This window comes from Artibeus jamaicensis, unplaced genomic scaffold, assembly GCF_021234435.1.
Source record: "Artibeus jamaicensis isolate MK-2021 breed Jamaican fruit bat unplaced genomic scaffold, CSHL_Jam_final contig_519, whole genome shotgun sequence".
Taxonomy (NCBI): Eukaryota; Metazoa; Chordata; class Mammalia; order Chiroptera; family Phyllostomidae; genus Artibeus; species Artibeus jamaicensis.
Genome location: NW_026521871.1, coordinates 29,382,926 through 29,405,916, shown reverse-complemented (window position 1 = coordinate 29,405,916; position 22,991 = coordinate 29,382,926). Strand labels below are relative to the sequence as shown.

The window sequence follows — 22,991 nt, the reverse complement described above, 5'->3', positions numbered from 1 at the left end:
AATTCTCATGAAAGTTGCTAACCTTTTCCTTGGCTGTTGAGTGCTCCTCAGTTCTACCAACTCTGATTGGTGAGAACTCTGATTCCCGAAGTCCCTTGCCACAAAGTTTATTAAGTATGACTCTGATTTCAGGAATTACATAATGATGGACAATATGTAATCTGATCAAACATCTGTGATTTAACATTTATACCACTAGAGGGCAGTATAACTCAGGAAAAAATTAATTTGACAGTAATCAGTATATACATGGTGGTCAAAAGTAGGTTTATAGCTGTGAGTACACAGAACACAATTTATTCCTCTATTATTTATTAATTACTTTATTTATATGTATGACAACTGTAAATCTCCTTTTGTCCACCTCTATATAAAAGAATCATATTTCTTATATGAAGATGAAGACAATCTACGGGGGTTGAAGGGGAGCATTGAATGGAAGATGGGGAGGGGAGGGCAGGGGAGAATAATGGGGAAGAAATGAGGACAACTGTAACGAAATAACATTTAAAAGTTAATAAAAATTAGATTGAAAAAATGAATACTGTCTGTAAGAACTCAGTTCAGGTGGTGTTTTCGGTAGTGATTATCCACATTGCCGTACTTAGTTCTCATCTCCAGTAATGATGTGAATCTGGAAATTAGTTATGAAAGAGACAAGAGCAGGAGTCTGCAAACTTTCTTTGATTAAGGACCAGATAGTACATATTTTATTCTTTGTGGCCCACATGGTCTCTTTCTCAGTTATTCAACTCTGTGCTATAATAGCACGAAAACAGCCATAATGATACATAAATGAATGGGTATGTCTGCATTCTAATGAAACTTTATTTACAAAAACAGGGTGGGAAAATACAACCAATTTTCATATTTCAAAAAGATGAGCTCAAATAAATACATTTCTTAAAAACTTAAAAAAAAATGAAACAGGTGAGGAGGCAGATTTGGCTTGAGGGCTGTATATCGTTTCCTGACCCCTGAACGGGAGTGATAGTTTTTGAACATGGATACTTTTCAGAAGTACCTGAAGAGCCTATTGAATATTTAGAGTCCCGGACCTGACATCAAATCTACTGAATCAAAATATCTGTGGATTGGGCCCACGTATCTGCTTTTTAAAAAAGTCCCCACAGGGTTCTAAAGCAAATACTAATTTAGTAACCATTATGCCAAAACAAAGTTGATTGCCCCTTTTAAGGAACTGCAGGGTGTTCCTTGGCCTATTATAATATTTTCACTATCTCACTCAGTAACCATCCGTGGTATAGAAGATACAATTTAACCTTAGGCTCAGATGATTTCTCTAGGTATCCTGCAAGCCCATCAATGAAGGTCTCATTCCTATGTAAATATTTGTACTAAGCCACTGGTCTGGGGGTTATTTTGTACCACAGCACACCCTAGCCTGTCCTGATGGATAGAGGGGCATAATGAATTAGTTTGAACAGAGATGGGGAGGAAATAGAAGAAAATGGTACAAAGAGAAGGAAGCATTTAGAGAGATGGTTGAATGTTGTGTAGTATCTCCCCAAAATGTTTCAAATCTTTAATAAATTTATAACTTCATAAAACTTGCTGTAATTGGATTTTTTATTTCTTTCTTTCCTTCTTTCGCAGAAATCAGTGAAGGAGAGGAATTGAATGCCTAGGTGAGTACACGGTGAAGCAAAGGCAACACAGGGATACAGTGGGGAAGGAAATTAGATAAGAATATTTTAAATATGAAGTGTCCATGCCTCATGAAGTGTGTTCTCCAAAGATAGGGTTGCTGTGGGCTGTTTCACCTTGGACTAAGTAAACCTATGGATATATAGAAAGCCATGCTTTAAAAAGATCTGCAATGGGTTTCAGTAATAATGTGATAACATATATATTTACTTGTGGTCCTAAAGCACACTGCGTATTTTGGACATTTGTTTAACAAATAAAGCAACTATAATTTTCTGGAGCAGAAGAAGCCTCAGATGCAAGAAACCATTTGTGTCTTGCTTGCTGAGGAATGTCCTTCTGTTTCTCAAGTTCAGAGCTGTTCTATTCCCTGCTGTACCTCTACTCAGTTCACTGGTGGAGTTGAATATAACCTCCGCTTAATTTCTTTCATGGAACTGCCCATTCATTCCAAGTCTGGTAGCCAGTGTCCACTTCAGGTTGTCAGTAATGACCATCACCCTTTTCCCAGACTCCTGACCCTCCTAATCCACATGACAGGAAGTCAGCAAGGGGCCAGATGTAATCAGCTCCCACCAGGGAGAAGCGAAGTCTTCTTCACCACTGTGTAAATTTGCAAAAGGATGTGCTTTTCTGACTTAAGTCAGAGACTGAGAAGAAAATTAGCTGAGGTCTGTAGTTAGGGAAGGAAAATACTATATCTCTTTAGAAGCATATATACAAAATAGCAGGTTTTAACTTTCAGAGTTTAACACATAGAAGTTTCTCTTTTAGATAAGATTTATTCGTGGTTATAAAATTTTAATAATTTTGATCATAACACTGATAGCTTTTATACACATTATAACCTCAATTTGTAAATGAGTCGTGTTCCAATGGCTAATTTAATAACCTAATATTTAGTATCTGAAGTATATTTTCTCAAGAAACAATGCTGGGGAAGGTGATTATTGTTTCAGCTCAGCACACAGAAAGCTATTTATGCTAAATGCTGAGCAAAAACAATCTGAGCACCATTATAATGTGTGTTCTATGGAACCATGCTTTTAGCATATTCACTCAAATTATTTAGGACCACATCTACTCTTGGGTTGTGAAATCTTAGATATTACTTCTGCTCATGTTTGTGGCCTGCTAGACGCCACAAAGGGGACACCTACAGGAGGAAATAATAAAGGGTAGAGCAGAAATAAATGGAAGAGAGAACAGAAAAACAATAGAAAAGGTCAGCAAAGCTAAGGTTTGGTTTTATGAAGCAATAAAACCGACAAACTTTTACCTAGGAAAAAATAAAACAGAGGAAACCTATAGAAAAGGCTCCTTGGTAATGGTCTTGGCAGTGATTTTTCTTTTAAGGCATAAGCAACAAAAGTAAAAATAAACAAATGGAATTTCATCAAATTAAAAAGCTTCTGTACAGTGAAAACAACCAACTAACAAACAAAATAATAATCAGAAAAATGAAAAGGTAACCTATGGAATGGCAGAAAATATTTGCAAGCCATGTATCTAGTAAGGAATTAATAGTCAAAATATATAGGGAACTTATATAAGGAACTTGTACATGTCAATAGCAAAAAAGAAAAAAAACCACAAAAAACAAAAAAACAACTGAAAAATGGGCAAAGGACCTGAACAGACATTTTTCCGAAGGAGACATACAAATGGCCAACAGGTACATGAAAGGTGATTAGCATCACTAATTACCAGGGAAATGCATATCAAAACCACAATGAGATACCATTTCACACCTGTCAGAATGGCTCTTGTCAAAAAGAGAAAGGATAACCAGTATTGGTGAGGGTGTGGAGAAAAGGGAATCCTTTCGCTCGACTATTGATGAAATGGAAATTGGTATAGCCATTATGGAAAATAGTATAGAGGATCCTCAAAAAATTAGCAATAGAACTACCATATGATATAGCAATTTCACTTCCAGGTATATATTTGAAGGGAATGAAATCACCATCTCCAAGAGATATCTACGCATATTTATCACAGCATTTTTCACAATAGCCCAGACATGGAAACAATCTAAATGTCAGTTGACAGAAGAATGAATGAAGAAACTGTGGTATACATACACAGTGCGATATTATTCAGCCTTAGGGGGAAAAGAAAGAAATCCTGCCATTTGTGACAACATAGATGGATCTTAAGAGTTCATGCTGAGTGAAATAAACCACACAAAGAAAAGCAAATACTGTGTGATGTCTGTCATATATGCATTCGAAGAAAGTCAGATTCATAGAAACAGTAAGTAGAATGGTGGTTACCAGAAGTTGGGGGAAATGTTGATTAAAGCATACCAATTTTCAGTTATAAGATGAATGAGTTCTGGGCGGTCTGATGTACAGCCTGGTGGCTATAGTTAATAATATCGTATATTCAGAATGTGCTAAGAGAGTAGATCTTTGTTCTTATGACACACCCCAACATTGTATCTGTATGATGTGATGGATGTGTTAATTAATCTTATGTGGTAATCATGTCCCACTATATGCATATCAACTCATCATTTTGTGCTAAACTTACACAATGTTATTTATCAAGTATATCATGTAAAGCTGGAAAAAATGCAATTTCACTACATAGCCAAACAAACAACTAAAAAACATGAAAAACAGAGCTAATTTTAAGTGTCACAAGGACAAGGATCTGGAGCAACCGGAACTCTCCTGCACTGTCTGAGAGAGTGTAAATTGAGGCAAGCACTTTGGAAAATGCTGTAAGTATTGCTTAAAGTTGCATATCCCAGCTATTTTAGTCCCAGGCATAATTCTTGCAGAAATGCATACATACATTTACCAAAATACACATATGTATTTTGAAGCCAATATGAAGTATTGGGTTAGCCAAAAAGTTCATTTGGGTTTTTTTCCATAAGAAGGCTTTAACAGTGCTTAGCTGTCTTTAACTTCATTCGAAATAATTCTGTTAGGTTATACTGTGACAGCTGTCATATCAGTGTGCATTTTAAAAAGCTTATCAAAATTGGTGAATTTTTGTGTAGCCATTTTAATATTGAAGATGGAAGAAAATACATAACCTTTTTGGCATGTTATGCTTTATTATTTCAAGAGAGGTAAAAATGTAACTGAAACACACAAAAAAGATTTGTGCAGTATATGGAGAAGGAGCCGTTACTAATCGAGTGTGTCAAAAGTGGTTTGTGAAGTTTCGTGCTAGAGATTTCTTGCTGGATGATGCTCCATGGTCAGGTAGACCAGTTGAAGTTGATAGCGATCTGACCAAGGCACTGAGACCAACCAACGTCATACCACGCAGGAGATAGCTGACATACTCAAAATAGCCAAATCAATAAAGTTATTGGTGAAAATGAAAACATGCCTTTTATTTTATGGAAAAAAACTCAACAGACTTTTTGGTCCACCCAATATATATTGTTGTTTTTAGCTATATTAAGTGTATTATAAAGTGTGTAATCATTTAAAAATTTTTTCCATTTCAAAGAAGTGATTAATATGTAAATAGCTAATATGCTTTCGTAAGAAAGATGTTGATGGCCCTTCAAGAAATTTAAATTACTTTGAAATTTCAGTATGTGGAGCATCTGTGATGTCAGTCACTTCCACTCATGCCTCTGTGTGTGTGTACGCAAGCATATGATTAGTTCCCTTTAAGAGATTCTGGTTTAATATAATATATTCACATAAAAATATCTCCTTTGAACACTGCATTGAGATTCAGTTACTCAAAGAATAAAAAATTTTAATTCGAGTATAGCTTCACAGAACACACTGTAGTGGGGTGTCAGAGGGTAAAGCCATGTCTGTCGAATAGTATTTCCTTGGATTGTGGACATCCTTTGAATAAATTAAATCTTTCTTCACCTTATGAAATATAACTTCAGGCTTCCCATAATTCCTAAAAAGTACTTTATAATCCTTAGAAGCCACATATAAATTGACAATATTTATTGTCAATACTCATGACTTAATTTTTAATTTTTCTTCCTTGTTTTATTTACCTCAAAAATAAACCAAAGATCTAGTTCCAATGGATGCTGGAGTTCTACTTCCATTTAAAAGGAGAAAAGAAAATATATATATCTTACCAGATTTAGATTAATCATGTACTTAAAAACATTATTCCATCTCTTTATAATTGTTAGTTATACATTTATGTATTAAACTTTTAGTGGTTGCTCTAAACATGTCATCATCTATCCTTGACTTATTAAAGTTTATTATGGACTAGAACTTTTAGCACTTCTCATACAAAGCAAGAATTTAAAAACTGAAACAACAAAAGCACAGAAGTTGAAGGAGAGTAATCCTTCAACTTCTGTGCTTTTGTTATGTATTTTATTTTTACATGTATTTAAAATTCCGTAAAACATAATTGTTTTATGTAGTTGATTTTTATTCATATCTATGCCTGTTCTCTCCTTTCTGTTGCTCTCCATTCCTTGCTGCATTATCTGGCTTTCATATGGGGGTCAGTTGACAAACTCCCTTTAGTGTGTTTGTGTGTATGCGCACATATGTATATATATCTATATGTGTGTGTATATACACACACACATACACATATATATTTTTTAGGGTAAATCTGTTGGTGGCAAACTCTCTCCATTTTTGTTTGTCTTAAAACATTTTTTTTTCACATCTTTTTGAAGGGTATTTTTGCTGAGTATAGAATTCTAGGCTGGAAGCTTTTTCTTTCAGCATTTTAAATGTATCATTTCATTGATTTCCAGCTTTCATTGCTTATGTTTAACTGTCAACCATAAGTCTCACTGCTGAGCACTTTAACACAATGTCTCCCTTCCCTGTGTGACTGCTTTTTGATTTTCTCTTTATCTTTCACCTTCAGCAGTTTGACCATAAGTTTTTTGATCCTGCTTGGGATTTTTAGAGTTTCTTGAGCATAAGGCTTGATGTCTGGGGTTGATCGTTGTTACAAATTCTCAGCCAATCTCTGATTCATATGTTATTTTTGCCCAAATCTCTCTTTTCCTTTTACAGGTCTTTGAATAAATGTCTGTTTGACCTTTTAACCCTATTTTATATGTCTCTTACTGGTTTTCTGCATTTTCCATTCTTTTATTCTGATAGGTGTAAGGTGATACCTCGTGGTTTTAATTTGCATTTCTCTGATAGTGATGTTGAGCATCTTTTCATATGTTTATGGAGTTCCTAGTGTTTTGCACCCAATGAGCACTCAGTAAATCTATATAATGAGGGCATTCTCTAAATCAAGCCTAGCAGATGACCTGCCCAAGAAACACAATACATTCATAGCTGAGTTGGAGCTCAGTCCAGGGGATTATGACCTAGAATTGTCATCTATAAAGTATCTTCCATTGACATATATCCTTTTCTTTTATTACACTTTTTATCATAAAAATTTAAAAGATATGCCAAATAAACAGAATGATTAAATATACAAAGTAGATAGAATAATGAATCTCCACATATGTATCACCAGCATTTAAAACTGGTCAACATTCTAATTATTATTTCATGTAACTATTGTTTTATCTATTCCTCTACCCACTCTCCAACCCTCAATTTATAGTTTTTTTACAAAAATTTTTAGTTAGAATTTATAAACATTGAAAAGACAAATGAGATCTATGCAGTGTTGGCAAGTATACCTATTCATGTGACCATACTGTTATGGACTGAATAGCATCCCTCTAAAGTTCATAATTTGAAGCTGTAATTCAACATGTGACTGTATTTGGAGATATGTTCTCTGAGGAGGTAATAAAGGTTAAGTCAGGTCATTAGGGTGGGCCTTAATCCAATAGCGTTGTGTCTTACAAGAAGACAAGGAAACACTAGAGATCTCTGCACACACAGAGGAAGGGCCATGTGAGTTCATAGCAAGATGGAGGCCACCTACAAGCCAAGAGAAGAACCCTCATGATGGGACCAAACTTACCAGCACCTTGACCTTAGATTTCTAGCCCCCAGAACTGTGAGAAATAAATTTTTGTTGTTTAATCCTTCAAATCTGTGGTGTTTTCTAATGGCAGCTGTGGCAGAGGACAGAGAACATTTAACCTACCCAGAAAATTTGCTCATGTCTCTTTCCAGAATGTCCTTAGTGCTCTTCTTCCCAAAATTTTGGTCAGTGCTATAAAGATATTTCTAACTATACCAATTATGAAGTTTCAGAGGCAGGAGGAAAAGAGCAGTGGCAAACTAAGTATGATGGCTTTCCCTGGGATGGTAGAGTACAGCTTTTCATCTTTGACCTGCTCAGAGATACTGTGTATTCACAAGTAGGTTCTGTGTTATCTTCCACCTGTTTTCCCATGTATAAAATACAGGTAACACTATATACCTATGGGTAAATACAAAAAGTTTATGTGACCCCTGAACGATAGGACAGGATAGTTCAATGCAAAAATGTTATGCATGTAAGCTATTTTAGTGTACGTGTTATGTGTTAGGTACAGACCCATTTTCCTTCTTTTCATATATTTGTAAGAGATAAAAATGTAATAAAAATGCATGTATCATTTACTTTTAGGATAAAAGCAAATGTATTATATTTAGGATAAACAGGTCCCTAATAGAAAAGATAGATCATTGGAAGCAAATTCATTAGCCATACGTGATATCCTCAGAAAACAGGAAGAAGGAGAAATCTTCACAAAGAAGATGTGTTCTAAGGACACCTTTTGCTGTCAGACACAGCTCTCCTTTCTGAAACTTTGCGATGGGAAGCTACTCCTGTTGGTAGTTATACCAGAATTAACTAATATTCTTTATGGACTCAAACCATCTTGCTTATATAAAATTGCCTTCTTCAGATTATGAAATCATTGACTCCTAAAATTGTAGACCTGAAGGATTGGAAGACTAACTTGTGTAGTTTTATTGTTATGAAAGAAGAGGTTCAATGACTTCTAGTATTTTCTCAAAAACTAGTATTTTCTAAAAACGAATGCCTGGACCCAGACCAGACATGAAATCCATTGCCTTCTACTCTGGAGTGTTTTTCATAGTTCTACGCTGAGTAAAGAAAATTAGTAAGTAGATTTTAAAACACATAACTACTTCAAAATGAAAAAATAGGACATTTTAGAATACGTACTTTTTAGCATAAAATGCATCCGTGCAAGAGCAGTGTTCAGAAGCAATAACTTGATTGTGTTTCTAATAAGCAAGAAAGAAACCACCAATCACTAGCATGTGGAAAATTGTGTGTTTAAAAGAAGGGCAAATTATGGTGCTCAGAGCTTATTGTTTGCTTACAGAGTGAGTCCCACTTTACAAGGCATTTTACCAGATGTCAGAAGGCAACATTTTTGGAGATATTTTCCATTTGCCACTTAAGAAAAAAAAATGCATCCGTCTGAAAACCTCTTTTAAATTTACCTCAAAGGAAAGCTATTGGTTGCAAGACTCTTCAGCTTATTTGTGAAAAAATGAATTGTCGTTTTATTTTAGAACAAGGTAAGCAAAGCCATAAAAAGCATTGCTCAGAGCTGTTGGAGATACATACATCTTTTAAATTGGAAGGCAAGTTCACTGCTGCATTTTAAGCCCGTGCTTTGTTATAGCAAACTAAGTAAGTTGTTGAAGTGATGAATTAAAAGGAAAACTCCATTCTCGTGTTACAGTGATAAACGTGCTACCCCCACTAGTGTTAACTACTTCAGTGTGACACATGGGACCGAGCCGCTGAACTTTGTAGAATAAACTCCTTTTTGTAGGCTGTGTGGAAAGCTTGTTATTATCTGCGTTTATTTTAAGTTAGGTCGACTGTTATTTGGACATAATATAGTTCTAGTACTTCCCAGTTAAAAAATGACCCAACTAAATGCTACTTGTTCTGTTACTTCCTCTGGTGTTTCATCCATAGGTAAGTGTCCATATAGACACGTTGGAAGATAAAGGAATCTGAAGCTTTTTGAGACTCTTTCTGAAAATTAATCAGGAAGTAAGGTATTGAATACAGGATCTTAAAGGTACAGCTAACATATTTAACTCAGAGAGCGTGGCTTAGCTAAGTTACCCGTTTATTTCCCATCACATTCTCCTACAGCACATTAAACTACTCTAATTAGATTCTCACAGAATATGCTACAGTGCCGTACTGGCCATTACATTTATACTTTATTGAACTAAGTATCTATTGTTGGTGTTTTGAACCCTTGGACAAATAATTAACTATTTGTGTAGTTGATACAAGTGAGTTGGTATGGGCTTTTCAATGTGAGCCCATTTCAGAGTTGAATGAACTCGGCTGAGGAGGGAGAGTGTCTATGAATTCTTCAGGAGGTTGAACGGGCAATGGCAGAGTGCTCCATACCTAGAATTCAACTTCTGAAGAACGGAAGATTCACCCAGTCCAGAGCCCCTCTATCACCTCATGCTGAAAATGAGTTACAGCCATAGAAGCACTAAACAGAAGTAAAACTTGGCACTTTTATTTTGTCACGTTTTTCTTAAAAAAAATACAGAGATGTTGTTAAATAACTAAATTCACCAAACAGTTCTTTTTTGGGAGTTAAGTCAGCAGGAAACCTATTATAGTTTCCCCTTTCTAGGTCAAAAGACAAACATGCCAACAGTGCTCAGGCGATTTTGAAGTATGTATCACACTCCCAAAAAAGAATGATAAAATCAGGAATATGAGTGCTTGACTAATGACGAGAGTGAGGCAATGCAGACTCTATTCCAAAGTGCTAGTGCATTGCCAGTCTGGCTGTGATGCTCATTTGGCATGTGTCTCAGTTTAGTAGAGTGAATACCACAGAATTACTTCTTGGCAATGTGCTGTATGATGCTTAAAGAAAGGAATGATGTTGACTGCGTAAGGACCAGCGTCCACAGTGTTGCTGGCACAGAGCCATAGCATGGAATGAGGACACGTATGTTCTACAGGGATGAAGATGGTCCCTGACAAATATTGAAATAATGTGACATCTTCATGGTGATTACTTTGCAATTTTTTTTACCCCAATGAGGCTACTTATTAAATCAGGAAAGACAAAACTTCCAAACATGTGACTGTTTAAAGATTTAACTAAAACTCCAGTGAGTGATAGAAACACAAACAGAATGACAATGATCATTCAGAGTGGTGACCATTACCCAATATCCTGATGATTAATTATGCCTGTTTTATGTTGAACTTCAGATTGCTCTTCTTGAAAGTCAGCAACCAGCAAAAACGGCTCCACTAGAACCAACTCATTATTTCCAGAACATTAATCAGAGACCAAGTCAACATTTATTTACAGCAAACTATTAATTGATATTTCCTGCAGGGTCATTTTGAATTATAATTATACGAGTGAGATAAATGGAAATCTCTATTTTGGATGGAACGGGTGATGCATTAATCAGCACCTTGTTTGTTCTGCAGATATTTCCTTCCTCCAGCACTTCAGGTCACCTTGAATGTGTGTGTATGGGGAAGCCGAAACCTCAGCAACTCTCCCCAAATCAATGAACAATATTGTTCGTTTGTATGTATTAAGAGTTCCATCTCAGACTAATGTTTTATTTAACTAAGGTTATTACTCTTAATGGCTATGACCTTGAGCAATTTGTTCAACACTTTTAAGCTCCAGTAGTTTATCAGAATTATACAAATGATGATAAAATGGGAGCAGAAATATAATCTGCTTCAGAAAGTTGGAGTGCGTGATAGGAGCTAACATCTGTGAAGTGCCACCACGGGGCTGGCACACAGTAAACACTCAGTGAGTCGTGTTAGTCTTATTGATGATCTATTAAAACAGTGAGGGTGTGTGTATTTGTGTGTGTGTGTAGAGAAGAGGATGTTTTGCCTATAAAGCGTTTGTTTATTTTTCAATAGGCTTAGTGCTTTAAAACAAAACCTTTTGAAATTTCCAAAAACATTTAAGAACAGACTTCATTCAGCAAATGAACATTGGCTTAGAACCAAAGTAGCATGAAAGCATTTTATAAATATTTATTGTAGATTATTTGAAAATGATATATTAAATATGAGAACTTTGATTAAAAAGTAGAGGGTCTTGGTCTGAAATGTGTGATTCGAGTAAATTAAAGCAAGCAGGACATATGATCCCTCACTTGTTCTATCTTTTATAAGTTGTTAATATGTAATCCTTTGAAAGAAGATTTCTTCTACAGCAGAAAATGCATGTAGATATTACATTTGATTAAAAATTATTGTTCTAACTGATTATTCTAGATTATATTATTAAAAGATATTGATCTTTTAAATATCTTTTCTCTTTCATGTCTAGCCTAGAATGATAAACACTATTATCAGGATATTTTCCCATTGTCTTAGGTTTCACAACTTTTATACTTTACACATTTTGAAAGTGACCCGCCATTAAAATTGCTCTTACGTTAATGGAAGAAAATCTTCATTTCATCAATGAGACCTAAAGATTCTGGATTGGCAGTACCCAAAGGCTTGTCCCTTGATGGAATTATAACCAGAGACCTCACCTTGCATTGCTCAAACCTTAGGGCATTCACCAAGGAGTTTGTGGGCTGGGGGAGGGGAGCACTTACTGGCAAAATAAGTTGTGTTTTACAATTATTCCTGGTCACACGTAAAGGAGACCAGAGACAGGAAGAGAGACACATAGATTATCCCCGAATCTTTCTGTCTTCCCTCCCTGTGCCATTCCTTTATTTAGTTTTCAGCAACACTTGGACTGTTTTCTATTTTCTGAGAGCTCGAGTTCCAGTGGTGAGGAAAAAAAACCCCAGACCTTACCTTGTACTTGTGGAACTTAGAGAATCTAGGGAGAATACCAATAGTGATAAAAATGAATTGTGTGATCAACGTAAAATTGCAACTGTGAGAAGAGCTACGTGGGAGAGACTCCCAGCATAAGCAGAATCCAGAAAAGAGAGACTTAACCTGGTTAGGGAGGTCAGGAAAGGCTTTCCTGGGGAGAAGCTGTATGAGCTAAAGTCTGAAAGGATGAGACAGAATTTCTAGATGAAAAGGCCCTTTGGCAAGATGGAATTTATTGCTAGTTAGTTCAAAGGGCTTGAGTGAAGGATGCAAAGGCCAGAACAGATTACTGCTGGGCAGTGTGGAGCCAGAAGAGGCTGGAGAGGTGGGCAGGAACTAGAGCATTCCAGACTTTGTCGACTGTGTCGACAAAGTCATTCCAGACTTTACCCCCAAAGCAGTGAGATGTCTCTGAAGGGTTTTGACCATGGATATGACATGATCTGATTTGCATTTTGGAAAGATGGTCAGTCTGGTTTGGGTAGAGAAGGGACCAGAGGGGACAAAAGTGGTTCAGGGGATATCCATACAGTGGGAGTGGCTTGAAGTAGCATCACTATAGAGATGGAGAGAAGTGGCCAGATTTAAGAATTGGATATGGAAGGTGGAGGTAAGGGAAGCAGGAATAAGACCTAGCTTTCTGAGTTAAGACTGGAAGGATGGGCACACCATTTGCTGAATTGGGGAGCAATACAAGGTGAAAGACCTGGTGTTTTTGAAGTCTGTTTGAGGGCCCTTAAAGGAGCTGTCAAATAAGATTTTGGGTATTGGAGTAGATCCAGGACTTCCCTCCTCCTTTCCTCCCTCCCCCATCCCCCCACCCAATGCCCACTACCACACACACTGGGCTACCACTGTGTCTGGTCTATGGGAAACGTTTTTTAAAATACCCTAACAAACTTCTAGTAAAAATGTACCTTGGATTTTGATCTTGGAGCTGCATTCTATGATCATGGCCTGCCCTGAATTTCCTGTTTGAAGTTCCACTGGCCCCTCTGTTCTATTGTAACAGGACTGTCCACTTTTCTCCACACAGAGCTGCCTTGACCTTCAGCTGGGTGGTGTAGTTATCTCCTTTACCTTCCTTGAGCTACAGGTGGGATTGACTCCTGGAAGTTCTATCCTTGGCTCTGTACATTTCTTTTCATCCTGTCCTGTCTGTGTGAACCATATTCACCAGCAGGCTGTTAAGTGTGGCTGTACTTATCTCTTCACCTATGGGTGTGAGCCTAATCATTGAGGGGACTTTAATGGCGACCCTCTATCCCAAGGGCCCTATCAGTTCTCTGTTGGTTCTTAGCGGCCTCCAGCACCAACTTCCTTGTCTCATTCTCTCTCTGCTGGAGCTACTTATTAAACCTTCTGGCAAATTCCTGCTTCTCATCAGGAATTTCTGTAGTTCTCAGCTTATAGGTAGGACTGAGAGTACTGAGAGGTCTTTGGTTTGCTTATATCCCCACATCGTTTGATGATTTGGCCCTCTGATAACTACCTCAAAGTGAATATCTAGAATCTTGTTTAATAACTTCAATTTTAGAACAGAAAAACACTCGAAGAATATAATAATAACTACAGATCATTCCTTTCTAAAAGAGCAGGCTCATTTCCAACACATAAATGTTGATTTTTAATGATTGATTTATTCATTTACAGATGGGTTTATTTGATAAACATATATCTCAGGCTCCTACTCATGGACTGAATTAGATGGAAGAATTCCTTCTACGTGTTTCACTTAGGAATTGACCAAGGAAATTTCTGCTGTTCATTTAACACAGAGAAAAATAAATTGTTCAGACACTCCTGGTAGCAACAGAATTAATTTTGATCCAACTTTAAATAAACTTAATTCTCAGAAAGAAGAACTTCTTACTTGCATGCTAGAAACACTTTACTAATTTATTAGTCGACATCCCAATCTTGGTACATCAAAAATGCTGACCAAAATGTTTATAAACCCTTTAGTTTCATTCACAATTCTGTGTGAATCTACCTTGTCATATGATTTTTATTTTTATCTACCTTAAATTTAAGCTGCAGAGATAAACTGGCTCATTGTGTCATCTTTTAATTATCATAAATATGTGCCTATGACATATAATTTAATTTACCTGCATTTAACTTCAAATATATCTGCAGTGATAAAATGAGATGTTTCTTAGTGTTCCCCAACTATCACCCTGTGAATTATATAAGATTGAGGAGCAGGATGTTGTTGGATAGATGAGGAAACCAAGTCACAGAACAGTCAAATGTCTATCAAAGATCATACAACATCCGTGTCTGCAAAAACTAATAAATTCTCCAGTGTAAATAAAATGGTGCACATTAGTACAGCTATCTCCAGTCAGCCTCTCAACGCTTCTTTGATGAATCTGTAATACATTCTCTTCAATTTGAGTTTCCTTCGCATAGTAAAAATCATGGTCATTCTCTTGTTTATTTTTGTTCAAATTTTGTTTGTAATTGTTTTCATTTATTTTCATCTGTGTGTGGTTTTGATTATAGATTGTGGCTGCTAGAGAGCAAGGGTCACAACTTCTATTTATTTATTTTATCTCTTAAGTGTATATGGTACACAGATAAGCATATAACTAGGAGTCAGTTGATGGTTAGCCAATTTCCACCTTGTATTGTTTTAAGTGAAGAATTCCTAACAAAACTCTGCTGATTGGTGGTAACTCAGGGCCAGAGAGGTTTCCTGCCTGAGTTGTAAGCCCTGTCATATCTGTGGGCAGATACTATGAAGGGAAGAAAAAAATTTTACATTGAGCATTTGAAATACTTGTAAAGGTTTAGCCAGTGTGTCAGAACTTCATGCTGGTATTCTGACTCCAAACTGCAGTTTTGCCTCTGTTTTCTATCCCTTAAAAAACACAGGATGGGCATTTTAGATACTGGGTCAAATTCCCTCCAGCTATGGGAATGAACAGCGTATACAGAAACATTTTCTAACATTAAAATCAAGAAATAAGGGAAGCAAATACTTATGCAATTAAAATGCTCTTATAGTAGTTCATAAACTTAAAAGGTAATTGGATGCTGAGATATTCTAATAATGAAACTGAAAAAAGAAACAATTCAAAACCTTGATTTAAAAAATTCTTGCCATTTAAGAAATTTCCTATTTATACTTATACATATATTTCAGTTTATGTTCCAGTTTCTGAGCAGCCACTTGTTGAAATATTAGTCGTAAGTCAAAGTCAAACATCTTACACAGAGAATAGTATTTCTCTAAAGTATAACACTTCTGTGCAGCTGGATTGTACATTTCACAAGCAGAACTCATTTGATTTGATTCCACCATTCACAAAACCCAGGCTCATTTTGAAGTGATAGCAATAAATGTTCTTTAACAAGGATGAAGCTACGATCCACTTCTTCAGACATTACCTCATTTGGCCTTCATAATGGCTCTATTAATTGGGTAGAAAAGTCATTATACTTATTAGCATGCCCATTTGAGACTGATGATCTCAAAGCTGTGGTTGAACAAGTTATTGTCCAAGGCACAGTCTGATGTGTAGTGTATGTGTGTGAGGGGGCATTTCATTAAGTGCCTTTGATGTATTAGAATGACCAACAGGCATTTGATTTTTATATCAGATTATATAAGATAAAGTATATAGGTTTTAAGAACATGCGTTCTGGGTTCAAATGTTAGTTTTATCACTTACTAATTCTATGATGTTGGGTAAATATAAACTTTCTTAGTATCATCTTAAAATGGTAAAAATAATTCACTTACTAGAAATTAAATAAGGGATAGAAAGTCTAAGCACAGCATCTGGGACATACTAAGCTCTCAGCAAAAACAACTCTTAGTATAATCCAGAGAAACCAGCTAACCCTCATCACACACACACAAGCACACACACTTACCACCACCAGCAACCCTATGAACAGGGGAGTGTTTTATATATATATATATATATATATATATATATATATATATATATATATATATATATATTATTGCCTTTTGAGAGAGAAAGAGAGAAATCAATTTGTTGTCCCCCTTACCGATGCCCACATTGGCTGCTTCCTGCACGTGGCCCTGTCCGGGATGGAGCCTGCAGCCTTGCTGTGTCAGGGCGCTCCAACCACCTGAGCTACCTGCCTGGGGCCTCTGTATTCTTTTCATATAAACACCCCGTGGGTGATCTCATCTGGTTTTATGGCTCTGAATATTATTTATTCATTGATGACTTCCAAATGTATATCTCTCATCTATACCTCTTCCCTGAACTTGAATATTCAGCTGCCTACTTGACATCTCCTTCTGGGTGTCTAATAGCATCTAAAATGGAATGTTTGCCCAAATGGGCTCACCCAGTCCCTCCTGCAAATCTTCTCATCCCAGATAATGGCAACTCTATTCTTCCAGTTGCTCAGGCTATAAACCTTGGGGTCCTTGACTTCTTATACTCCTTACTTCTCTTTTATATTCACTGTTGAGTCCAGAACTAAATTCTTTTGCCTCTACCTTCAAAATACATCCAGAATGCTCTCACTTTTTACTACTACTTGTTACTATATAATACCATTATTGTATCACCTTGTTTGTTGTCTTCTTCCTCTAGTAGAAGAAAAACTTCATGAGGGTAAAGAACTTTTGTTTACTTTATATACTAATTCTCTGTGCTTAAAACAGTACCTGGTACATAATAGGCACTCAATAAATATTTATTGAATGAAGGAATTAATCCTTATTCAATGGATGAAAAACTGAAACCAACAGAAATTGATTAATTTGCCCATAGAAGGAAGAGGGTAAATAAGAGCACCTAGGTTTTTGTGACTCCAGAGTCCACAGTTTATCAGTGTTTCTGGATATTGATCACAACCTAGACTGTCTTCAGGTAAACATTTATATAATGATGTCTTAGCACATCCTTGGGAAATAAAAATTTGCTATAGCAAATTTAGCCAATGTTTTAAAAAATCTTACTCAAAGGTAAGCGCTAATTGGCTTCAGCATGAGAAGGAAGGGGGTGTTGAGGGGACTGAGGAGGAACTTCTGATCTTGTTTCTGCTTCTGCCCACTCAGTTGGTCCATGCCTGGCCAGAGCCTTGAGATTTCTGAGACAGAGGTGCACTTTGCTCAGGTTGGGAAGATATCCCTTCCCGTCCTCACCCTTTTTCTTTTTTTCTCTCTCTGCTTCTCTCCATCTTGTCCTTCAGCTTTTCCCCAGCTTCCTTCTCTCTTGAGCTCTCTCCCTATCTTCTTGCCCCCAAATGCTTTCCTTGCTTCTTATTTTGTAAGAGTCCCCTTCACCCCTCACATACAATGTCAAGGCGGTCAACTAGGGTACAGGGCCCAAGATTCATCATACAAGATGTGAACACTGGCCTTTGAACCCCTGAAATTTCACATAAGTAAATCATCTTAAATGAATGTTAAATGACCTTGCAATAGGCAAAGATTCTGTAGAGAAGATACAAATAGCACTTATCAAAGCTAAGGTTGATAAATTAGACTTCATTGAATAAGAAATTCTCTTAATCAAAAAACACTTAAAAAGTGAAAATGCAACCCACAGACTAGAAGATATTTGTCATGTATGTATCTAACAAAGGATTTATATTTCAAATATACAAATTACCAATTTAGACCAATAACTTAACTAAACATGGGCAAAATTCTTGAGCAGACACTTCACAAAAAAGAGTACATTCAAATGACCACCTGAATTTTTCATCGGAGAAATATAACCACAACAAGACTGCATGACACATGTAACAGAAATAATAAAATTGAAAAGACCTTTAATACCAAGTACAGATGAGGATATGGAGTAATTGGAATTGTCATACATTGGTGGTAGGTGTGCAAATTGATACAGTTACTTTAGAAAGTGAAACATAAACTTACCTCTTAATCCAATAATTCCATCCCTGAGTCAAGAAAAACTAAATTATGTGTTCACCCAGGACACGTACAAGAATGTCCGTAGTAGCTACACTCGTAAGAGAAAGAAAACTGGGAACAACCTGTATCCGTCAACAAGGAAACAAACAAACAAACAAACAAACAAACACATAAATGTGTTGTGTATTCCCACAGTGTAACACAGAACTGCAATAAAAAGAATGAACTCCAATGAATCCCATAGACACATGTTGAGCAAGAGAAGGGTGCATTCATACTCTTTATTTCCATTTATATGATGTCCCAAAACAACAAAACTAATCAATGGAGACAGGAATCAGAATAGTGATGACCTCTGCAGGGGTCTGCTGAGAAAGGGCACAAAGGGAACTTCCTTTGGAAGTTGGAAATTTTGTAAATTTTAATCTGGGTGGTGTTACGCAGATGCATATGATATAAAAAATTATAAACCTATAAATTTATGATTTAGGCCCTTTATGTATGTTACACATCAATTTACAAATTGCATACCTTAGCAGAAGGGAAGGGAGGTGGGAAGAGAGCAATAAGAGTGAAGGAGGTCAAGTATATGGTAACCAAAGGAAATTAGATTTCCGGTGGTGAGCATGCAATAGAGTATATAGATATTGAATTGTAATCTTACACACCTGAAATTTATGTAATGTTATTAACCAATGTCACCTCAATGAAGTTAATAAGAAACAAAAATAGCATGTCTTTATGTCTAGGCATTTATCACACAAAGAATTATACATAAGTACTTATAGCAGCTTTAATCATAGTAACACCAAATTGAAAATTACTCACATGTGAATCAACATTTGAATAGATGAACAAACTGTGATATATCTGTACAACGGATGATTACATAACAAGAAAAAAAAACTGAGCGATTGATAAATGGATGAAAAATTTGAGAAATTATTATGCTGAGTGAAAGAAGCCAGACACAGAAGATTCCATTTGCACAAAATCCTAGAAAATGCAGACAAATTTATAGCGACAGAAATCAGATCAGCAGTTGGTGGTCTGGGGTCCAGGGTAGAGGGAGGGATGGACTGAAAAACGGCATGAAGAAAGTTCGGTGGTGGAAGGAAATACTCTGTATCTTGATTTTGTCGGTGGTTTCCATGGTGTATACAGATGCCAAAATGCATCACATTGTATCTTTGAAAGGATGGAGTTTATTTTTCATCAGTTATACTTCATTTGTTGAAAAATGACATATACCAAATTATGAATACTCAGAGTCTGGGGCTGGATCAAGGTCTAGAGTGCATGAGTTAAATAAACTTCAGTTTCCTTTCCAGGAAAAAGTAATGCTAACCTAAGCAGGATGTATATAAAGGGGAGGGATTGTCTCACCCACCTCACCTTATGGAGGCAAATGGAGAACATGAATGGAGAGAGGAGAGCAAAAACGGATGGTAGAAGACAGGCAGCATACGAGTCATCTGAACAGGGAGAATTTAATGCAAAGAATTGTTAATTACATAATTGGAAAAAAGAACACTGAGGCATTAAAAGGAAGCAATCACAGAATGCAGCTACAACCTCTGGGTTTGGGGAAAACAGATGGAAGAGGTTAGCGTTATTAAAACTTGGAAGCTCAGAGGATGATTCAATATAATCTCCTTATAAACGTGCTGATAATTGGCCTCTTGGTAAATAAGCTAATGGAGATTACTAATGGAGAGTCTCCATCTATGGAATGTTTTTTAGTGGGAGTGACCCCCGATTAGCATTGCTTGTGGAAAACTAATGTACAGTCTTGGATTTATGAAGTGTGGCTCCCTGGAGGATTTCAGTTAAATCATATAATGATCTGGATATGAAATGAAGATGATCCATAACCTCAATTCTCCCTGCTGTAAGATAACCCACAAATCTCTCTGCAGAACTCATCCTTGCTCTGGGCCAGACAGTGCATGTTGGATGCAGGAGGAAAGGACCTGGGGAGTCACACTCCAAGCTGTGCACCTCTGCCCGATTCACCTGTGCCTCTTGATTATGGGTACTCTTCATTATTAGTGAAGCTGATCTCAGTAACAGAAATTCAAACTAACCCAGGGAGTTGTTGGCGTGGTTCAGTCGTGCTTTTTAGGAGAGCAAAGTATTATTGAGTCCTAAAATCAAGGGGCTTAGAGGCTCTTAATTGTATTTATCAGAAACATTGGATTTTTAATTCATTAAATAATAGCCATGTTCAGGAGTCTAACTCATGTGTTTCCTTGGCTATTGTAACTTTTCGGTCTCTGAAAGAGTGAAGGTCAAATGAGCACTAAACTTCTTTTAGAAAATAAGGGTTCTGGTCCTGCCTATGCCACAAATGGACTGTGTAACCTTGGGTAAAACCCTTAACTTCTCTGAACCTCAGTTTTCTCATCTGCACAATGGTGGGGGCAGGATGACCATACTGCCTCCTTCATCAGACAAAAATGTAGGAAAATGCAAAATAATTGTACAAAGATACAAACTCATATTCTATTAGAGGTATTATTCTTTCTGTATGTCTACAGCTATACATTCAAATACAATGCCTTTGATTTAAAGAAGCAACACTTTCCATCTCTTCCAGTGCCTGAATATGTAGTAAAAAGTCTGAATTCCCCTACTTTTACTAGTATTGTGGGTCCTCAATTTATCTGTTTTCTAGAAATGTATTTTATTGAGGTAGAGTTTCCATAAAGGGAAACACAGATCTTAGGCACACAGTTGAATCAATTTTGACAAATGCATATACCTGCGTAACCTATACTTCTATCAAGTAGAGAACACTTCAAACACTCGAAAGACCACATGTGCCCTCTGTACTCTATCACCCCCTTCAGAAGCAACCATTGGTCTGATTTCTATTGCTGCATGATAATTTTGCCTGTTCAAGAACTTTACACTTTTTGTGTGTGTTTGGCTTCTTACATTCAGCATAATGTTTGAAATGTAGCTATATTGTTGTGGTTGTAAGAGATACATTCTTTCATTTTTTTCTGTATGGATTTTCATTGTATGAGTTACCGCAGTTTATTTATTCATACTGCTGTCACTGTTGGGTTGTTTCTAGTTTTTAACCATTGCAAATAAGACTGAGAACAGCCTTGCACAAGATTTTGCACAGACATATGTTTTAGTTTCTTTGGGCTAAAAAGCTAGAGATGGAATTGTTGGGTCACAGTGTAGATGCATGTTTACCTTTTTAAGAAACTGCCAGGGTATGAGAATTTCAATTTTTTCATATCCTTGCCAATGTTTGGGGTTTTCAGACTTATTTTCATAATGGCTATAGCTGTGTCGCAGTATCCCTGGTTCTTTTTTCAAGTTTTCATGGTTTTTAAACTGGTACCTATGGGACCCCCTTGAGTATGTTCATGAAGTTACATGAAAAAATGTATGGCTGCTTACATTTTCATAAACACAGAGCCTATATCAATTGCAGCTGCTTAAAGCAGCCCCTCATTCCCTCAAATTTAACAACTACACAAAGAGCAGTCTCTAAAGATATGATTTTTGTTTAGTCTGATGGGCTAGGCTATAGTTAACTAGCAGTAATCAACTATTTATGCTCTCACATCTTAAAGATTTTGTTTCACTATAACATGCAGTTAAACATAACACAACTTAGTAGCTCTCAACATCTTAAAATACCATTTGGTCCAGATTTCTAAAATACCCTCATGTATCTACAGTCCATTGTGTTTCAACAGAATGAAAATCGTGTGCTGTGTTCCTGTGCTATTAAGAAAGAAAATTTACATTCCCGATTTGATTAAGGAAAATTGGTAATAGAGACTTCCACAATGAATGTCTTTTGGTCCACCTTCAGCTCAGGGAAATAAACCATGTATGGATCATGGCCGCAGACATTTGGCATGTCCTGTAAGGCCCAGTTTATGATTTTGATTCGATTAGTCATTGTAGTCTTTTAGAAATTTGCTTCCTAGATTTTTGTTTATTTTCATGTATATAATTTCACAAAGGTTTTCAAAGCACCATTAGGGTGTGTGTGTGTGTGTGTGTGTGTGTGTGTGTGTGTGTATAAAGCTTAAAAAGCCAGTGAGCTTCAGATAGGATAAAGTTGCCTTTTTGCAAACCCCTCACATTCACTTTTACAATGCACACTGAATGAATTCAAGGATTAAAGAAAGAATTGATAAATGTTTTCTCATTCTGTGGATATCCTGTTTATGCCCAATTCAAAGCATGCCATTAATTTGCAGCAGTCATTTCCAGTGTAATAAAAAAGAGCCAGCTTCTAGCATTTATCTTTGTAAATGCCTTTTTTTGTAGGAGTGTGGGTTTGAATAAAAGTAACATAGAATTATGTGTTGGCCAACCTACACCACCTCTAATACGTCACCTGAGTATTAAAAAAAGAATGAGGTGCGGTAGGATGGCATTTCATTGCAGACTATCATAGGTCATAGAGGCATTGGTGTAGTGTTTTACTGATGGTCATTCGATATGACTAGCGGAGAAATGGAGCAGGGGAGAACGTTCTGCTATGCTTTTATTTTTTGGTAATAGATTTATGGAGTTATAATTCATGTCCCATACAGCTCATCCATTTAAAAGTGTGCAATTCAGTGGTTTGCAGTATATTCACAGAGGTATGCAGCCATCACAACAGTCAATTTCAGAACATCTTCAACATCCCAAAGAATCCCTTTACCCTTTATCAGTCACCTCCCACCCTCAT

At 36.5% G+C, this 22,991-nt stretch overlaps 1 long non-coding RNA gene across 1 annotated transcript in view; it reads left to right on the top strand.

Annotated features, from left to right (window-relative positions):
- The window catches only part of LOC128628024 (uncharacterized), a 98,460-nt gene that overhangs the window by 2,135 nt on the left and 73,334 nt on the right, over positions 1–22,991 (top strand). Inside the window, exon 2 of the long non-coding RNA XR_008392341.1 lies at positions 1,618–1,649. This is a non-coding gene — a long non-coding RNA (uncharacterized LOC128628024). The remainder of the gene's footprint in view (positions 1–1,617; positions 1,650–22,991) is intronic.